At 37.5% G+C, this 22,153-nt stretch overlaps 1 long non-coding RNA gene across 1 annotated transcript in view; it reads left to right on the top strand.

Annotated features, from left to right (window-relative positions):
• LOC108738421 overlaps nucleotides 1–21,948 on the top strand; it is an 80,682-nt gene extending 58,734 nt beyond the window's left edge. Inside the window, exon 3 of the long non-coding RNA XR_001937980.1 lies at nucleotides 21,866–21,948. This is a non-coding gene — a long non-coding RNA (uncharacterized LOC108738421). The remainder of the gene's footprint in view (nucleotides 1–21,865) is intronic.
• Nucleotides 21,949–22,153: the final 205 nt, after the last annotated feature.

The following is a 22,153-nucleotide window of genomic DNA, read 5'->3' on the forward strand; positions in this document are numbered from 1 at the left end:
TTTTAAATCGACTCAATCCTACTACTTTCCGAACAAACCCTGTATGTATCTGACTAGACCTTCATGCCTGAGAAGATGGCCTACCAACCTATATCACCTATTTCTTATTGACTTCCATAGAATCCTCTGTTCTCCTATTCTTTCTAATACCTATTCATTTCTAATTTTCTCTATCCACGGTATCCTCATCATTCGCCGGTAACACCACAATTTGAACGCTTCTAACTTTTTCTTTTCCGTGTTTCGCATCCGTACAGCTCCGCGCTCCAAGTGATTTCTTTTTATTGAAGGCGACTTGACCCTGTGCTATCCTCCGCTTTATATCTCTACTACTCCTTCCGTACTGACTTATCTGACTTCCTAGATACCTTAAATCAGCCACTTGTTCTAATTTTTCGCTTTCCCTACTTTTTCTTCCCTTGCGTACCAGTATTTTGTGAGTTTTATGAATGATAAAATATTACCTCACAGTAGAATCGCGGTAGGGTACCTAAACTAACGGAAACCTGGCATAAAGTGACCAAAATATTAAAATTTACTAGACGTTCCTATATTGTTAACAAACTGAATGGTTAGGACAAAAAAAATTGAAGAGGTTAGAGTATCCTACATCTAACCCGAGGTTGGAGTAGATCGATTTCTTTTAAGTAATCCTTGACCTGTTGGAGGGGGAATTTTGTAAATTAGAATTTAAATAAATAAACAAGTAAAGAAGAGCAGTACTAACACTACAATAGAGCATTTTTGTTTCGTAGTTCTAAATTTTAACCGGAAATGGAAGGCTTTATATTTTCATTTTATTTTATTACTATTTACGTACCTAGGCACCTACTGATTGAAAAGCTGTTAATTGAATTCTCTTTAAATGAAAAAAGAGTGACTCGTCCCAATTAGGTACCACAATGAATTTTACTGCTCGAACACGTGTTTCACTCACCTCTTTTGTGAGAATAATCAACGTGAGACACCGTCTGCAAAACAGTTGGCGAAACGAAAGTTCGTTGTGGTGAATCTCTTTTTTAATTTATTTCTTTACCTTAGTCAGCTTTTCAGTATTTTGACTTCCTATTGAAACATATTTCGTAAAAAAGTTTGATTACTAATAAGATCGATACTTAAAAAATTGATAATGAACTTAGTGACTAAAAATTTTAAATTCGTTGTCAATTTGTTGAAACTAATAAGTCCAGGAAAGTAGGATTATGGATAACTCAAGAATGTCGGGGGGAGATTTTGGATCTCAGGACCTTTAGGGAGTCCCGTGGCAAATAGAAATATCGAAATTGTATCTATTGATTCTTCGAGTGTGGTGTAGAGATTCTAAATTATTATATCAATAAATTTTAGTAATTATTAGGTTGTAAAACTACATATGCACCTAATTTTTTGTCAGTAAGTACACCCCTGACTTATTGCATTGGGTGTTACATGTAGATAATATCTGTGTTGTTGGATGTCCTTATGAAGGAATGCAACTTCAAGGAACCGTATCTCAAAAAGATGAGTTTTTACGACTTAGGGCTCATTGAGACTGTTGACGTACACGTCTAGAACTGCCAGAAACCAAAATTACAAAGAGTTTGACAAAGGACCATTTTCTGTGAGGATCTAGCGGGGTCCTTTTAAAAAACCGAGCGGCATGCCTTAGAGGTCTAGACCATTGCTTAGCATTCGGGAGGACGCCGGTTCGATTGCGGGTCCGTCTGCCTTGGTCCAAGTTTTTCTGTGGTTTCCTTGGATCACCTAGGCAAATGCTGAGGCAGTAATATTCCACAGATAATCTTTCATTCTCTTCTGTCTTCAGTTCGTCCGTCTCATCTTTCTCACCCGAACCATCACCCACCCATTCCCACGATTCCTAAAAGCAGGCTGAAGAGGGCTTCCCGCCCTACCTTCCGGCATAGTCCGGAGGGACTGCCCGCCCACCAGCATTAGTGGCAGGTGGGAATGAAACACCCAAAAAAAAAGTTTTTTCTTTTAAAAATCAAGTTTTGACTTTTTTTAATTTATTGTTCTGCTGACTTTGTCTGCTCCATATTGGTGTCTGCACAAGGAACCGTACAATAATCACGAATTACGGTTAACCGCACAATTTCAAAGTCCTTGAATTAACCGTAACCGTTGCAACTCTGGTATTTATCAACAATAAAGAAACTGATTACTGCGTCTCGTATTTTGTCGTTGAATGGAACGATTGAAATAAATCCAAGACTGGTAGGAAGTTATTTTTAGAACAGGAGGCGGAATTTTACGTTTTCCAATATATTTCTCCTCAAACTGACGGCATAAATCAATCACGCGGAAATAACTACGATAAATCAATCGATGTGTGGCATGTGGCTGTGAATATGTGTGTGTGTGTGTGTGTGTGTGTGTGCGGCAATAAGATATCAGGTGAACATCAATTTTCGGGACTGTTGCTGCCGTTGTTGTTGTTTGTTGTAGTTGTTACGTTGGCAGTATGTGATTGTCACCTGTTGTAAACATAATACATTGATTAAGAGAATCAATCGATAATAATTAAATTGACAGTAAATACTCCCACAGGACTGGATGAAATGTTTAATACTTTTTATCACAACAATAATCATTTGTCATTTCATCGTTTGGGACTCTTTGATGATATACGAGCGGGGGGTATTAACCTAGGTCAGGGGTCAGCAAACTTTTAACCTGAAAGAGCCATTGGCAATATAAATACTTATTGTTTCATGAATTTCAAAGAGGCACGAATTTTTAATTCGGCTTTTATATTTTATTTAAAATTTGTATCGGATAAAGAAGCGGTAATTAAATAAATAATACGACTTTATTCATTATTATTTATAATATAATTAGTATCTATGTTACAGAATAAGGTATTATGCTAAATAAGGCAAATATTATATTAAAAATTCAAATCGAACAATGATCTTGCATTACTTTCGAAAGTTTTGGTACATAAGTCCACTACATAACCAGCAGTTTTTAGTTAGCTTTTTATTAAGTTCATAGAATAAAAAAAGTTACTCGGATGTACATGTTGACTCAAAGATCATCAGCATACCAAAAAGTCACTTCCTTTTTTGGTCGTAGGTACCATTCTGGTAGACTATTCCAGGTATCGAAAATTAATGCCTCAGGCAGCAGCATCTTCTTAGAACCGTCCAATTTCGATATCAAAAGACAGTTCTGTCTTGCCAGCTCTTCTAAGCTATTACTTAGACTCGTAAATTTCGAACTCCACAAATTTTTACTTTTTAAATCTTATAATTGGATTTCAAATGAACCAGCATTAATAAAATTTAGTTCTTTGCTGTTTACTTTTGGAGGATTTGCAATAACTGTTTCCATCCCGATGATTCCTTAAGGTTTAGAATTGTAGTAATGTGCCCATCTCCATATCTTCTGCCAAAAGAAGCAATTTATTTTCAATACCAACTACTTACTTCTTCTTGTAATGAAAATGCAGGGTTTCCTTTTCCTTAGAGCTTTAGATTTAATTTGCTGAGATGCATTGTAACATTAGTCCTTCCATCATCGTTGGACCACATCCAGCATCCGAGATGAAAGAACCTCTGAAGAAGCTCGCCGTTCGTGCTGGGAGGTAACTCCAACCGACGACAGCCTTTAGACCCGAAGGACGATAGCATTAATTCACCAATTCATCAACCCCCTACAAAGTTTATATTTTTAGACCAATAAACGTTTGTTTGAAGGTTTAGCTTGTTCACGGTATACAGTGGCCTTGCATAAACAATAAAACAATTATATATTAGCGATAAAATTCTAATGTGTAATTCGTAAGATACAGTAGAATCCGCTTTTAACGACATCGAAGGGAAATGACAAACACGTCATACTAAGCGGGCGCCATAAAAAGCATAGTCTTAGAAAATAAATAACTTTCTTTTTTTGGTTAGTTATTTAGTTTGATAGAGAGAAAAACTACAAATTGTGTATATTTATTAACAGCCCGAAATAAAAATGTTCAGTGTCTCAGAGTCTCTGAAAGCGAGACTATAGTCTCCGTCTCTCATCGAGTCTCTCTGGTGTCGCTGAGAGAGACCGTCAAAAAAACTGTTTAGCGTCTCTAAACGGGACACTCGAGTCGCTCATAGAGAGATCCTCATTTCGTATTCAGTCTCTGAACGAGAGACTCGAATCTCTCAATAAGTGGTGTCTCGATAGACATGGTTAAAATTTTCTAAGTTCAACATATTTCAGAGATCCCAGTCTTTCTACGAGAGATTCGAGTCTCTGAATTTTTCAGTTTTATTCATTCAGTCTCTCTGTGAGAGACTCGAATCTCTAAATTAACAATTTTATCGTTTGAATCTCTCATACAGAGACTGTGAGAGATCCATAAAAACACCTAGGCAATAACTGAGAGACTGTGAAAGACTGTGAGAGACGCTAAAAGACTGGGGTGAGACTGAAAATTTTTATCTAGGGAGAAAAAGAAAAAGAACGATGTATTGTAATATCAATATACATAAGAAGAGTCAGAAAAATGAGCGAAAATATTATTATTAATCATTTGGGTCACTACAGCCGGACATGATTTCTTGAGAATCAGTCATAATAAAAGATATGCCATTTAATTTAATATGAAAACCAAAGTTAACACTGCATTTACTTCATATTAAGCGGTTGGTCAATTTAGACGGAATCATAAAAAACGAATTCCACTGTAGATAATTTGGTTGAAGCATGACGCATATTTAATACAATCTCAAAGAGATAGGCAAAGGCACTTAACTTTATTTCATTGATATATTTGTATTATGCATATAAATTTTTTTGTAACATTGGTAGATCTTCTTCGCCCTTTTTTTAAGTACATTTTTTGCCGAAAAGGAAATAGCCTCTCCTGTAAAAATAAGACGAATACGGGTTGACACGTGATCCACGTGGACGAAAGGAACGACTCCATTTTGCAAGCAAACGTGTCTGTTTTGAACGAGAGTGTGCTGCGTCTAAAGATCTATCTCATGTCCACGTGCACGTTCATCCTTTCGACGTATGTTTCATTATTACTTTTCGAAAACATAGACGCGAGCGAGAACGGAAATTACTGTTTTTGTCATTTAAAGGACGACGCTTATTTTCACACCGACGCCAAAAACGAACAGATTCACTAATACGAAAAGACGAAGATTCAGATAAAGAATGTATATTTTTAAACGGAAAAATAAATACATGTGTCTATTTTAAATATACCGCTGGAGATGCTCTATAGACTGGAGGATAATACATATGTAGGTATACTGACTAGTATATAAAAACAAAAATAAAATAAAAAAAAGATTGCCAAAGGTGTACGTCTGCAGCATGACTCTGTACGGGTGCGAAACGTAGACGGTGGCGCGGCGGTAAAATAAACGTTAAAAGCGTTTGAAATGTGGTGAATGATGATGATACCGGTTAGAAATGAGGATTTATTAGAATGAGTAGGACAACACAGGCCGCTATGGAAGTCAGTAAGGGAAATAGGTGTAGCACGTTGGTAGGACACCCCTTCTCAGGCATTAATTGTGATTTAGAGATATAATAGAAGCAGAACTAGGAGTCAAAAGATAGAGTTAGATTACTGTTCACAAATAGTTAAGGATAGTTAACTGCGAAGATTATTTCAGGATAGGAAGGAGTGGAGGTGCCTGTCCAACCAGTCTTAGGACTAATGATCATATGATGATGATTTGCAAACTAAAAAAATTATTTCATTCTTCAACTCTCGATATTAGTAGTATAAGCCAATGACTATCTTCATCATCATAAAGTTGTCAGTCCCAAGACTGGTTGGACACGCACCTCCGTCCTTTCTATCCTGAGCTAATCTTCGCATTTTTATAAAACTAGAACAACCCACATCCTTAACTATTTGTGAACAGTAATCTAATCTAGGTTTACCTCTACTCCTCCTAACTTCTGTTTTTGCCTCTAATATCACTGACTAGATCTTCATGCCTGAGAAAGTGCCCTACCAACCTAACTCACCTATTTCTTATTGACTTCCATAGAGTCCCCTGTTCTCCTACTCTTTCTAATACCTCTTCATTTCTAACCTTCTCTATCCACGATATCCTCATCATTTGCCTGTAACACCACATTTCGAACGCTTCCAACCTTTTCTTTTCCGCCGCGCCCACTGTCCATGTTTCGCACCCGTACAGCGCCGTGCTTAAAACATACTACTTTAACAACCTTTTTCGAATTTCTAAATTAACCGTTCGCCAGCATAGAAGTGACTTCTTTTTATTGAAGGCGACCCAACCCTACGCTATCCTCTGCTTTATATCCCCACTACTACTTCCGTCCTGACTTATCTGACTTCCTAGATACCTAAAATCAGTCACTTCTTCTAACTTTTCGTCTCCTATCTTTATATTCGCTCTTTCCCTACGTTTTCTTTCCTTATGAGAAATTTATTATTATTATATAAAACTAAGACCAAGAAGGTTGTATTAGTAAGAAGGCTCATGTCAAGCCCGTGCACTCACCCCATTATTAAATGAACGATAAGAATCGTCGTTGGGGTGTTGAGATGATGATGATGCAGCAACGGAAAGGAATGGGAGGAGACCGAGCGTGAGGAGTACGAATCGCCCAACAAACTGTCAATTCCCATTCCCAAAGACGTATTGTTTAAGGTCGCATAAGAAAATGAGATATGAATGAGGAAAATCTGCAGATAAAAGAGCTGTCAATGGCGGAGGATTTTTCATCGTGCGCCATCTGAGCACTCAAGGCACCTACCGTCATCGCGCCGCTCTCTCTCGATATGTAATCAACAAAAACTGATAGCACCGACCGAACAGTTCTAATTTCGATAGCTGAACGATTTTTGCAATTCGTCGATGCCGTTTTGTATTGTGCAACGGCGGAAAATCTCATCTACACGTCTACGAATTTCTGGTTCGTTTCCCTTGATGCACGATGGGACAGAATACTCTAAAAATAAGGATAAAGGGTACATTAATTTATCAGTGGGAATCAAAGAATTCAGTGGTTAGTTGCAAACAGAGGTACTAAATCAGCGTGATTAAGAATTGTAAGAAAACCAAAATAGGTTACAATTAGAAGCCGGCCCTGGGCGTGAGAATGAGCAACGTACAGAGAAATGCGATAACAACTAAGCAGTTACATCAACGAGGAATGTAAAAAATGACGGTTGTGTTGTGTAATGTAAATATTAAGTTAAATTAAATGAGTACATTGTTCATCGTTGACAATATGCAGTCTATTTGAAGTCAAGTGAAGAATTCATTGGTTAGTTAGTGATTAAGAATTGTAAGAAAACCAGAAATGGTTACAATTAGAAGCCGGCCCTGGGCGTGAGAACGAGCAACGTACAGAGAAATGCGATAACAACTAAGCAGTTACATCATCGGAGAATGTAAACAATTACAATTGTGTTGTTTAATGTAAATATATTATTTAATTAAATGACTACATTGTTCATCGCTGACAATATGCAGTCTATTTGAAGTCAAGTGATAATTCATATTCGGATCCAAACCGAGCACGCGGCTTATCTCTAATACAAACTATAGAAGATTTGGGTTTAATTTAGTATTTCAGTTTTTTTAATTACATCCAAAACAAGAATTGCTCATTTTGATGTCCTTTTTAGCCGATGGTCGAAAAAATTAAAATTCAGTATACATATCAAGTGGCGTATGGCCTTAATAACGCAAACTGACCCTTCGCATACAAAAATTAACCGTGTATAATGGCGATGAGAACGAGGAGTTTAATGAAGTCGGTTTTGCAATATCGCGCACAAAACGAAGCCCATACCATCATTCCCAATTTCCAAATATCTCTCTCTCACACTAATTGCCCGGCGCTTATGACGCGGTCATTTTCTTTTATGGCATTTTCCTCTTTTTACTTAAAACATTATCTGCATATATAAAATATCTATACATACATACATGTGGCACATGCGAAGATTATCCGAATGCAAACCGCCCGTCGATTGCATCCCTTAATTTTCAAAAGGGTTGATCATAATGTCGGCAATAACAGCTCACGTTGATTTTTATGGTAATTATTACTATCCGAACTGGACTCTTAGGGAACGATGCGACGTCTACATTTGGCGATTAAAATTCTAACAAACAATAATCGTTATCGAATTGCAGTAGGGAAATTCAAACCCCAAACAATAACAATAATGGAAGGTAATAGTAGAAGCACTAGCAGACATACGATAATTTTCAAGTTTTTAAATTAATACCAACAAAAGAAAATAACGACAAGTAAATAAAATACAATTTTAAAATTTTTTGTGAAGGGCAGAATAGTTATAAGAAACTAGTCCCAAAAAATATAAGAAATTTTAAACGTCTTCTACTGCCAATATAACAAAAATTTTAGTTTTAATCGATTAATAATATATTTGAAGCAAAATTAAATTATGAAATTAACTGTAATTGATTCAAAATACACGTAGGTATTTATTTCAAATTTGCAATTTAAAGTGTCAGCTATATTAAGTTTTGCCTACATATTTCGAACAATTGAAATGACAAATTAAAATAAGGGTAGCAATCCCTTTTATGTCAGATAAAGTGTTGTCTACTAGAAATAAATGCCTTAAAACGACACATGTTCTAGATGTAAACTCTAGAATTGATTGACTAATTTTTATAACATTCAGTTTTCAGTAATTGTCAACACTGTCCATGAATGTCTGCTAAAGGCTTCTAAATTTTAAACAATCGACTTCAAATTCACACATAATACATATGAACAAAAATTAATCCTTGTCTCATAGATGACAAGAATCCTATTTAATGTAATAAAAAACATTTGACGGAGGCACTGTACAAACTTATATAAGTACAGTGGGGTATAAAAACGACAAAGGGATCACTGTAATTTCGCCATTATATCCGTAAGTTGTTACGGGCAGAATTAAAGAGATACAGACACCTGTTTAGTTTTCACAATTTTTCAATTTTGAAACAATTTCCACCTGATCATAAGAAACCTATTTGTGTTATTGGCGGCCGACTCCAGTCGCTTTATCTGTATGGGATTACTTGGGATTTGTAGCAAATGATTCATTAAAAACAGCCGCTACATCCGAACTCGGTGTTATATCCGAAGTGGTCTAGCCCCATGAATTTTGTACTAAATAATGCTTTCAATTCATGGAACATAGATTTAACAACGCTATAACCATATGGTCGCTATAACCAAGAATGTAATAAATGAAATCCACTATACATTCAAATTAGAAGAGAAAAAAATGTTAAATTTAATCACAAACGTGATTTATTTTTATTAAAACCGATTCGGCCTTACGCCTTTTTGTTTTGTTTCGTCTTCTATCGCTTTTTCCATCATGAATTATCTGACTTCGTAGATACCTACCTACCGAAAATTTGTGACTTTTTTGTATCCAATTTTCTTATTAGCTCTAACCGTTCTTTCACTCACCCTTGCATTTATTGTTAGAGAAATGGGATGGAGGGAGGTGGGCGGTGAGAGGGAAGGAATGAAAAGAAGGCGGATGACGTTTGTTGGGCAAATAATTTATGGTCGGAAGTTAGCGACTTTGACGAAAGAACTTTCAATCACTGTCAAACAATCAGTCGATTTCTGAAGTTCAATCATTGCCTTCCTCTGTCTGGCTGTGCGTGTACGGTTCCTTCACTTCGCAGAACTGACAATTGTGATTGATTGACTTCATTTACAGTTATCTTTTCGATGCAGAGTGAAATATAGATTCCGAAAAAGGAAGTCGTATATGTTTTCTGTGAAAGANTATATATAATGGAAAAAAAAAGAAATCGACTTTCCTCAATCTAACTATCTGTCAAAAATCAGACATGCCAACAAATATATGAAAAAGGTAAGGTCAAAAATGAGCAAAAATAACTTTTAAATAACCTTTTGCAAAGTAATAGATTGATGCTCACTTAGAAAAATTATACCGGTAAAAGGGCAGAATTGAATTAAAAAATTTGTTGTAAACAATGATGAAGATGAAGTTTTTCCACAATGGAACTTTCATATTAGTTTAATAGCAAAACCCTTAAGAAAAAGGGCCCAGTTGACGATTATTCAGAAAGCCCGGTTTTATGGTGTCCCAACAATAATAAACCAAGTCGTGTAGTCGTAATAGAAATTTTTATGGAATACAAAAATATTTCATCTAATTTTGATTCCCTCTCTTACCTTTTGTTCTCCAAATGCTTCCATTACAGAATCCAAATTGAGTGATTTTCTCACTGATCCTTCAATGTAAAAGATACAAAAATTATTGTGTGTGCTTTCAACGAAAGAGCCTCGGCGATATTTTTTACAATTTGCACCGTCTGAGTATATAGACGAAGTCATAAAAATCTAAATAAACTGCGACACTGAAAAACTACCTATTATATTGTTTACAATCTATATTATGGACTGCTGTTAGACTTGAAATTGACTAGCTCATGTTTTATTGTATTTCTCCATTAAAGTGGTAAGACTACTATCGTTGTTGTGAAAAGATAAATTTACTAATAATAATAAATTCTTGTCGCAAATGATTTCGCACTTAAACTAGTTATTAAATGGGACCCTAGGGTCTTTCTGTTGGAGGCCCAGTCAGCAATGTACCTTTTGCTATTCGCTAGGTTGGATGATACAATGTATTATATTACTTATCTCAACTTAGAGAGAGAATTGGTGGATGTACTGGTCACAGATCATTCACCATCTGAGGACTTGGGTAGCCATATGATTGGTTTAAACAATTAAAATATGACATTAAATAAAAACGCTCGAATAACCTACAATATTCTGATTATCATTATTTATTGTTTAATTCCGTTGTTAAAAATATTCCTGTCGTTAAAACTATCACGTATCATAATAACAAGAATTGAGTGGGCATATAACCGCGTGTGTTAATTTCTTTTTCTCTGTTCATAGTGAATGTAAATTTTAAAATCATAAAATACCTTGAATTTTCATGGTTGGTGTTAGGAAATTGTTTTATGTGCTTGGTAACGGTGATCTTGTTTGGGAAAACTTCCTGCAATAGCAAGTATGATAAAAAAAGGGAAACAGTGGTTGGATAGGACCATAAAAACGATAAGAAGATACCACAAAACGATTAAAAATTTAGAAAGAAATTGACATATTGGAAGGAGTAGATAGGGACAAAAGTGAGAACTACAATGATAAAATAGAGGAGTTAACACTGAAGATAGGGTAAAACAAATGGAGCAATGACGGGTTTAAGCAAAAACACCCAGGTGGCAAATACACCGGGAGACCAAGAGTATTTAGGTATTCTGGTGTGGTCAATAGGACTATCTTCAGTTATTACTACCATATTTTTATAGGGAACATATATATCGATCAAAATAATTCGAAGTGGTCTGTGTTCCGTCGAAACTGCCAGACGCGGATCGCGATTTCGATCTTTTTGGATCTCATCAGCGCGTCGCAGGCATCTCCGACAGAACACAGACCAACCTTTACCTGCTGTCTTAACAGCGCGTTTTAGAAAATACTACAAATGGCGTGGTGAGCGCCATCTGTAGTACGATGCTACATTTGAGGATTACATATGCTCCAACAAGGTCCATTTAAAAATATGGATATCTACTTTTATATATATCGATATTATGCAGCTCTCTGACTAGTTCAATAGCTTCCCCTCAGTGGTTTAACGGAAATTAGAATCATAAAGTAGGTAGGTAGGAGAAGACAACACTCACGAAGGATCAAAAGGTAGCAATCATACTACCAATTGTTGTTACACGAAAATTTAATTTTCTCCCAGGATATCTTCGAATATGAGGGATTAGAAAGTTGTGAGCAGGTTGATATCTATTGGGAGGATGAGGAGATAGGTATATAGACGTAAATTTCGGTTTGGCCCGTAAGTTGTTTGAGCAATGTTTAATATATGGGCCAAGTTAAGCCCGTAGTAATGACTGCACAATCGTCGGTAATTTAGGGTTGAAGAAAGGGTTGTAGGGATGAAGGTACGGTTTGGAAAGCTAGCAGGACGCGGATGGCGGTTGGGGACGCGGCACTCGAGATGAACAGGAGGAGGTTGAGGATGAGGATGAGGCGCGACCGTACGAGCAAGTGCGATAGAGAAAGAGAGAGGGAGAGCGACCGTTGCTAGTGTAAACTGCACTAAATTATAAAGTTATTACGACAGGCGAGATCCTTGCGTTGATAATGTGATGTTGCTTTAATTAATCTGAAATATATCGCGCGTGTAGCTTCTACTGTGTCCTTATCAATAATATCCGTGCGCCGCGGCAACGGCGGGAGGTCGAATCGGATTCGGCCATAAAATCACGTGCTCCGGGGTAGTTTAGCTCAAACACCGAATTACGAAACTGACGTACTTGGCAAAACTTTTGTGAATAATGTTCGACGGTTTCTAGCGGGAACACAACGGTCACATGGACACGTTAGAGCTGCCGATTGCTACAGCGCTGCTGCTAGCGACGCGACGCGACACGACGCTTCGCTATATCGCCCATCCAACGGTTGGTTGGTTGGTCGGTTGGTTAGTCGTGGCTAATCAGAGGGCTTGTCTCTCTCTTCGTTTCGACCCAAATTAGAAATACTGGCGTCCTTTGTTCTCATTGTTCACACACTTGGCTGCAACGTGTGTCCATTGTCTTTCTATTCCGAAAAAAAAAACGGGGATGAATTGTATCGTTGTGTGGGGGCGATATCCTACTGTTAACTATTGGCACTTATGTGAAGTGATCTGATCTGATCTTGCTACGAATGCAGAAAATGGAAACTATGTTGTAAAAGAAAATACCTAAACGTCATATAACGAATGAGCTTAATATGGCAAATGGGGGAATTTCACTCTGATGTATGGTCTTAGGAGGAAAACCTAACACATGTAAAACACATGTATAACCTCACAAAGAAATGAGCAATCTCTACAACTGTTGAGAAAATACCACAAATTCCGTCGTAAACGCCATCTGTAGTACGAAGCTACATTTGTCGGAGCTGCCTACGACGCGCTGATGAGATCCAAAAAGATCGAAATCGCGATCCGCGTCTGGCAGTTTCGACAGAATACAGACCACTTCGAATTATTTTATTCTCCACCTGTTGTATGAGGGTTTGATTAGAAAAGCGTTAAAAATAGGAATATCTGCTATTGGGTCAAATTATAGCTATCCTTGACGATCCTTTTTCCTTAGGATAACTACATAATGCCCGGATAAACCAAGGCGCTATATACTCTTTGTGTGCCCCGTGGGTTCTACATATGGGAGTGTGGTTAACCTATGGTAGTTGAGATCTCTCTCCCAAAATTTAAATCAGGCATGATAAAAAGCCCCGTACAATTTTGAAAGATCATTAATACTTTTTGCAAGCTTTCTAAAAATAAAATTCTATTGTACGTACCAAGTTTTTTTTTCCCAGAAATTATCGGAAAGATTCTAATCTTTAATTAGAAAATTTTGAAAATGAAATTTACTACAGTTCCATGAATTTTAATTAAATGTAGACAGCTCTTAGTTGTGTTTGAATTTCAGTCTTTGTTTTTACGCTAAATAATCTTTCATTTTCAGTTAGGTATTAGAAAGAAATTGTACTCTGAATGAAAATATTGAAAATTCGAAACAATTGCTAGAGCTTCTCTAATTGTATCTTATGAAAATATATATATATCTATATTTTCTTTCGTTTCGTTGGTCATCAAAATTAATGTTGTTTTTTAACGCGTTTGTTTACCGCATTCGTCGAGCAATTGTCATTCAGGAGCCAGCCGGTTTCCTTCATCTGCATCCAGAAACGGCTCAGTGCTTGATTTTTCAAAGAAACGTTGATTCTGTTCTTGATAGGTTATTCCCGGCATGTCTTAACCCACCTCATACTTTTGATGTCTAATGGAAGTCGCCTTTTGCTGCTCCGAGAGAGGCAAAAAGACAGCTGTCTAAAACAAAATGCTTTGCACTAACTCGCATTGTAAATCAAATAGAGAAAAATAACCAACTCAAAAACCTTATCTTCGTTTATGACAACCAAACAAAATCGAATCAAGAACCAAAAAACAGCTTTTACAGCTTCTCTATTACCTAAAAAAAAACAATTACAGAATAAAAAAATTCCACAACAAAACAAACTCTACCAATTGCTGAAGATGGTCTCAACCCGAGATCTCAACATATACTTTATATGTAACGTTATAATCTAAAGTCTAAACATCATCATAAGATCGTTAGTCCTAAGACTGGTTGGACACGCACCTCCACCCTTTCCCATCCTGAGCTAATCTTCGCATTTCCCTAAAAATAAAACAACCCACATCCTTAACAATTTGCGAACAGTAATCTAATCTAGGTCTACCTCTACCCCTCCTAACTCCCATTTCTGTCTCTAATATGTCTCTATTTAGACCTTTATGCCTGAGAACGTGTTCTACTAACGTATCCCGTCTATTTATTATTGACTTCCGTAGAATCCTCTGTTATCCTATTCATTCTAATATCCCTTCATTTCTATCCTTCTTTGCCCATGGTATCCTCATCATTCGCCTGTAACACCACATTTCAAACGCTTCTAAACTTTTCTTCTTTTTTTTTTAAGTCTAAACATGTTGGAAAAAAATTAAGAAACTGATCAAGTTCCACGAATGTTTTGGTAACCGATAACATGTGTTATTTTATTAATAAATTGCCCTGGATAATCGATATTATGCTCATATGGTGATGTCAACATCCTGGGGCTTTTCTGGAACGTTCTTTAGACCGTCATGGGATTGAATCATTAAGTGTGGAATGATTGGGTGATGCATAATGTTGGTTACTGCAGATTTTAAATTGATTGATTATGAAAATTAACCACCAACTTAAGGAGGGATCTATATAAAAAACCCATTTCGTGGTACAGAGAGTAGATCCTCGAACAACTTGTAAAGCATATGTACAAGTACGTTAGCAAAACGTTTTAAAAAAAAAAAGTTATAGCAAACTGTGGAGAAGTATGAAAATTGTTGTTATGAATCGTCTCAAATAGATGTACTCAAATTGGTTCAAAAATTCGTACAAAACATACAAGAACGTATGTTGAACAAAGAGCGATCTTATGCATTTATTCTTCATTTGCATACGTGCATTCTTCTATTATCGATCGAATCGGTCACGTATGTACCTACTGTGCACATGGAGAATAGTTATTATTAGCGTTCGAAGATTACCGGTTGATCCGGGGAAGTACCATTTCAGCTCGGTATCACCACAACACAGCCGTAGACTCGAAAGACCAACTGCAAGACTACGTATTATTAGTTGCATCCCAACGAACGAACGGACGACATTGCATTGTGCTTCGTCTTTTCTTTGCCTCTCTTTTTCCTTGTTGAAATCGTCATTATAATACACATGGGTACCAGCTCAACCACGCTACCAATACCACTGGTAAGTATATTCATCAATTGGATCCCGCGTTTAATAGGAAGAAGCAACGCAAAATAGTCACTGAAAGCAAAAGGTTTTGGGCAAGTATCTTCTGGTACACTTTAAGTAATATCATTCATCAGTTTCTAAACGTCATCCAAGAAAAGGTCAGTCTAAAAAATTTTTTTGGATTTCAACCTTTATAATGGGAGCAAATCTTAAGAAGATTGATACTTGGAAATTTGATGTTGCAAAGTTACATCGTCCTTATCATCTTGGCATATATACCTTAATTTTTACCAAATGCTTGTTGATTGGTCAAAATCTGGTAGGTACTTCCTCAGTTGGATCATCTATATAAGTTCCTTTTGTCAAGCAATAGCTGGATTTTCGTAAGGTTTTGATACAACGGAGTTTAATCCAAATATATGTTTTCAAGATTTCAATCTTCGTAATGGCAGTGAATGTTAATACAGTGAAATAAAAAACGAAGGACATGATATGGCTCTTGATTTTTAGACTAGATTTTCATGTGTCTACATACCACAAGGGATTTCTGTGGATCTTTGTCGATAAATTTTTGTAAAAGGGAAACTGGTTCGTAATTCTTATTGAACATATTAAATTTTTATTAAATCCTCTCCGTTATATCCATTTGAACATACTCGTGCTTCGAAATCCTTACAATTCCTATAAAGTTCCATATAATATATTACCAAGTGTTTAGGAGTGAACCAATTTTTGTAAAACAGTGGCAAAATTCACCTTAAAGCTGCACTGCCTTTTAGAACACGCCGTCACACGCCAAATTAATTTTGTGTGACTAGTTCAAATGTGATATTGAAATAAAAATGCTGCAGTAACTAATAAACGAATTTATGTACAAAAACTTAATAACGAGAACAAAGCAAGCTGTGTTGTACAGAATCTCAAAGTAACTTAACTTGTCTTGGATATAATTGGTATTTATACTATTTACAACTGTGGGGTTGGTGGGACGAGGGTACAAGGGAAAAACATCGTCTTGGGGTGAACAAACGGTCATGNGGGACGTGTGTTTGAAGTCGGAATTCAGGGGAACGAAGTTCTGGGAGACGGCTTTGGTACGCTCGTGAAAGTCGGCAAGATCCACTGGGCTTGGTAGTGGGGAGCACTGGAGACATAAAGAGTCTGCGAAGATTGCAGCTTTTTCTTCGTCTGAGGAATAGGTGGAGCCGTCCCGTTTAAGAGGCGGAAGATGGGGAGCTCTCTTACGAAGGGAACGGATCACTTTCCAGGTGCTTCGTGGGTGTTTTTCTGCCTGAGCGATATAGTCGTCGAAGGATGCGCTGCGGAATTCGATGAGACGAGTTTTTAGTTCTCGTTGAAGGGCGTTTACCTCTGCACGTTGGGCGGGGACGCGGTATTTATTCCACAGACATCGGGCCTTGTTTTTCCTCTTAAGGAGGTCAAGGATGTCTGCTGGGAGGGTTCTGTCTTTGATGGGCGTTGGGCGGGAGGTAGTGGAGAGCTCGACTGCGCTGGTAATCTCGTTTGACAGGAGGACATTATCAGTCTCGCGTTGATAATGCCCACGTGTGAAGTGGGCGAAACACGTGTCCGCTCATATAAAATTATTTGTGGTAATTAGGGGTAAGTATTCCTTTTAATTTTTAATTAATATTTACCACAGTCTCCTCTTTCTATTTTTTATTCTTAAACTTTGCTCTCAAATACCCCTAAATTGTGCTCAGGTCTTCTCAATATCAGTTTTACTAAAATCCCTCCCTGCTGTAATCAATGTGGACAGCTCCCTTAAAGTGACATCATGTCGAATCACATATACTTTTTGTTGATTCTATGGGATAACACTTCCTCTTCTCGCGAACGATTAATTCGGAAACGAAGAGATAGGATGGTAGAACACCTTCTGAGACATGAAGGTCTTGTAAGAGACATTTTAGAAGCACAAACAGGAGCAAAGACAGTCAGAGGAATATCTAGATTAAATTTTAAAGGAACTACGAAGATAGAAAGGAGTGATGATATGGAAGAACATCTTAGACCATGGGGTGTAGTTGATGTTCGCCGCATAAGCAGCGGTACTGTGCCGCTCTTGTCGTTCACCGAATCGCATCGTATCATCGGTTGTTGCGCGAGATGGTGCGCTACCATGGTACTTGAACCACTACCGTAGGTGCATTGTGTTGCACCGACCACGCGCTAAATCAGCAAGAAACAATGGACGCGGGAGATGAACGGCGACAAGATACCACAGGATATATGGATACGTCAGCCTTTGCGTGTTTATTTATTTCTTCGGAACGGGAACGGCCGGCCTTTAGGACATCCACCACCTCTTTTGAGTGTGTGTGTGTGTGTGCCTGTGCATACGTATGTGTACTGGCAGGCGGGCAGTAATGTCGATGAAGAGATTAATCTGGATCGTGAACTTCGAAAATGTACGAAATTTTTTTCCATCAATAATGCTTACTTAACAGGCTGATACTAAATTAGGAAATAAGGAAACAAAGAAAGCATCCAGAACGCGTTGATAATAATAAGGACCGTTTATTGCCATTTCATCAGTCCCAAATTAGTGCATATCATTAAAATGGATAGTTAGTCACATCTACGAGACAGGGAAAGTCCCAGAGGATTATAAACGGAACGTGATATAGTAACCATACCTAAAAAGAGAGGCGCGGATAGGTGCGAGACATTTAAAACAATTAGTTTAACTTCCCATTCGTCAAAAATCTTAACTAGAATTGTACAGAGGAGGATGGTTAAAAGGGCAGAAGAACTATTAGGAGAAGATCAATTCGGGTTTAGAAGAAATAGAGGAACGCGGGAGGCCATTCTAGCTTTACTGGTAATAATAGAGAAAATGATAGAAAAAGGAAAGAGTGCGTACATAGGATTTGTAGATTTGGAAGCTTTTGACAATGTTAAATGGGACAAGATGTTAAATATACTTAAAAATGTAGGGATGAGTTACAAAGATAGAAGAGTGATACTTAGTTTGTATAAAGAGCAACAGGCAGTTATAGAGCTGGGGATGCAACGTAGAAAAGTAAATATTAGGAAGGGAGTCAGACAGGGATGCACACTGTCACCGCTACTTTTTAATATATACATCGAAGACGCGATCAACATCATTAAAGACATTACAACTGTAGGGATAGGTATACAGGGGCAAAATACTAGTATGCTTAGGTCTGCAGATGATATAGCAGTATTAGCATTAGCAAATATGGTGTTATATGCGAATGACGAGGATATCGTGGATAGAGAAGGTTAGAAATGAAGAGGTATTAGAAAGAATAGGAGAACAGAGGACTGTATGGAAGAAGTAGGCGAGATAGATAGGTTGTTAGGACCTAGATTAGATTACTTTTCACAAATAGTTAAGGATTTAGAATATGTTCTAGTTTTGGGAAATGCGAAGATTAGCTCAGGATAGGAAAGACTGGAGGTACGTGTCCAATTAGTCTTAGGACTGACGACCTTATGACGATGATTAAAATGGATTGTTCGCCCTTAAGAGGTACACCGAATTTTCAGTAGTAGAGTTTGCGATGTTTCCTCATCAACCTTTTACCACAAACTCAGTTTCAGGGGTAGAACACTTTAAGCTGCAGTAGTTTACAGTCGGCACTTTTCCGAAATTGACTTATTCCATTATTCCGATAGTTCACCGAATATAAGACTTTTATCTAATAATAACCCGACTAGGATTTATAGGGAGCATGCCCTATGTAGCGTGCGGGCCTCATGTGGCTAATGAGGGTCATGCCGATATACGGATTTCCCCGTAGATTCCTCATAAAAATCCTACAAAAAAAGTGGTGATACTAAAATGAGGATTGCCTTATGGATTTTTTATATGGGTCTTAAGGGGTAAGCCTATCACATGTATAAACTTACAAATAAATCTAGCTGTATGAATTCTCATATAAGTAACGCGTCCACATGATATATTTCCATTTAAATTTTCTATTGAAGAAGACATTCCGTTGTTTCTGATTTAGAAGTGGTTTAGAGAAGTTGCAATACCTCCCCCAGTGATACAAAGCTAATTTAGATGAAATATAGTTCGAGGGGGTAATTAAAACTGGCCGCTGCGAGATACTTTTCGCATATCTTATGCTTTAGATAATTCTGCGCCCGTCGTCCTTCTGGTCTGCGATAATAAAGGATTATCGTGGGGAATTCCGGCCCCGTGTGTGTCTGTCTGTGTGCCGAAGAACATCTGCTTGCGAAAAAGCAGCAGATAGTCCTCAGAATTATATTGCATATTGCTGTGATTTATGTTGGGGGATAAGCATGTACAAACACATAACGGCAACAACGACGCTGTACATTACGACCACGTACACATATATCTATTGCCGATGCCGCCGTCACGACGCTCATGGTGGTTGTTGGTTGGTTGGTCGGTCGGTCGGTCGGTGCAGGAGTAGTTATATTCCTTTCGGTTCGGGGTGTGCTAATGATTGCCGTCGTGGTTATCGCAGGGCGTCAAAAAGGCCCTCCGCTCTAGTGCGATCATTATGCCCTTGACGTTTGATTACAACTGGTTGTTAATACAATATAATAAAACTCCTAATGCCAAGCTTCAAGCTACTGTAAGGTTGAAAACTGGCCAGGAGCGAACAGCTTAAATCGTCCAGACCAGAGATATCAATGCTCATCCCGTTCCTAATCCTGGTCATGTGGTTTTTGGAACGAACGAACTACAATGAGACCGAAAATGTCTTACAGATTCTGTTTCTTTACTACGAGAGTACCGATCTAAAGCGTTTCAGATCTTCCAGATAAAAATAAAACTCATTAACCATAGAATGATGAAGATACCGTGGATAGAGAAGGTTAGAACTGAGGAGGTATTAGAAAGAATAGGAGAACAGAAGACTCTATGGTTAACGGTTAATTTAGAAATTCAAAAAATGTTGTTAAGGGTGCATGTTTGGAGTGCGGCGCTGTACGGGTGCGAAACATGGACGGTGGGCGCGGCGGAAAAGAAAAGGTTAGAAGCGTTCGAAATGTGGTGTTATAGGCGAATGATGAGGATATAATAGATACACAAGGTTAGAAATGAAGAAGTATTAGAAGGAATAGGAGAACAGAGGACTCTGTGGAAGTCAATAGGAAATAGGCGGGATATGTTGGTAGGACACCTTCTCAGACATGGAGGCCTAGTTAGAGACATATTAGAGGCAGAAACGGAAGTTAGAAGGGGTAGAGATAGACCCAGATTAGATTACTGTTCGCAAATAGTTAAGGATATGGGTTGTTATAGTTTTAGGGAAATGCGAAGATTAGCTCAGGATAAGAAAGAATGGAGGTGCGTGTCCAACCAGTCTTAGGACTGACGACCATATGATGATGATGATTAACTATAGAGCTACAGCTGCTTTTATCTCAACTAATGCAGGTGTATATTTAAAATTATTGCAGCAATCGGAAAGTTAAAATTTAACTCACTAAATTACTTAATTATAAATAATACGTATTGTAGTTATTATTTATCGAAAACAAAGCAAGCCTATAACAAAATCTCCCAAATGCTTCTTAGTGTGTTCCGCACCCGTACAAACTCACATCACTTAATAAACCGTTACTTAATCGAAGATTTCAGCGCCTCATTTTATCAGAGAAAAACGTGGAAATTTGTTTTGTTTTGTTACATGTTAGAGCCTTTATTCCATACCTTCGAGCACATGAAATCCTTCTGTCAATTGTTGGTTATCGCAGGGCGTCAAAAAGGCCCTCCGTTTAAGTGCGATCATTATGCCCTTGACGTTTCATTACAGCCGTTTGTTAATACAATATAATAAAACTTCTAATGTCAAGCTCCAAGCTACAGCAAGGTTGAAAACTGGCCAGGAATGAACCCTTAAATCGCCTAGACCAGAGACACTAATGCTCATCTCATTCCCAAACCTGGCCATGGTTTCTGGAACGAACGAATCACAATGAGGCCGACAATGTCTTTCTTTACAGATGCCGTTTCTTCACTTCGAAAGTACAAAACTCTTAAAGTGACCAAATTTAAACTGAGAAAACTTTTTTTTCAGAATAAAAATAGCAGACTAAAGCAGGCACTTAGCTATCATGGGACTAGGGTGTGCAGTCCACTGGGGCTCCAAGTGTTCAAGGGGCCCCAGTCCCGGCAAAAATAACGGTTGAACAGATTTATTTTTTGGGTACTTCTTATGCAATTTTGTTATTGTCACTATTTGTTATATTGATTATCGTTATATTGTTTAATTATACTCTTTGCATTTTGCATAATAAAAGAAATTTCAACCCATGCTATGAAGATGTTTTTTGTTCAACTCGAATGACCATCAAAGTATTATTCCGTTTAATAACATCAAATTAAGACAAAAGTCGTGACTGTAAAATTGGGAGCTTAACTCCTTGATTTCCCACTTCGGGTTTAAAAGATATTGAGATTGCATCACTGAATTCGTAAATAAAAAAGTTCTTTTCTATTTCAGATTCACCCCAAAGATGATCCACGAAGCGCATGTCAAAACATTTAAAGTGGTTAGAGTGGCTTTGGGGAATCCTTTGTCAAAGCTGTCGTTTGTGTTCATTCAGGTATTTACTAGTTGTTTACTAAAAGTTGTGTCCGTCTATTTGTTTATACAACAAATACCTACAGAAATTGTAATTTGATATACCTACACATATATTTGAAAAACGTAGCCTTCAATCCTGTTCAAATATTCTTGAGCCACACTTTCAATTTTACAATAGTCGGAATGGGGATTAGGGATAGGGGA

The sequence above is a fragment of the Agrilus planipennis genome, unplaced genomic scaffold, assembly GCF_000699045.2.
Source record: "Agrilus planipennis isolate EAB-ADULT unplaced genomic scaffold, Apla_2.0 scaffold196, whole genome shotgun sequence".
Classification (NCBI taxonomy): domain Eukaryota; kingdom Metazoa; phylum Arthropoda; class Insecta; order Coleoptera; family Buprestidae; genus Agrilus; species Agrilus planipennis.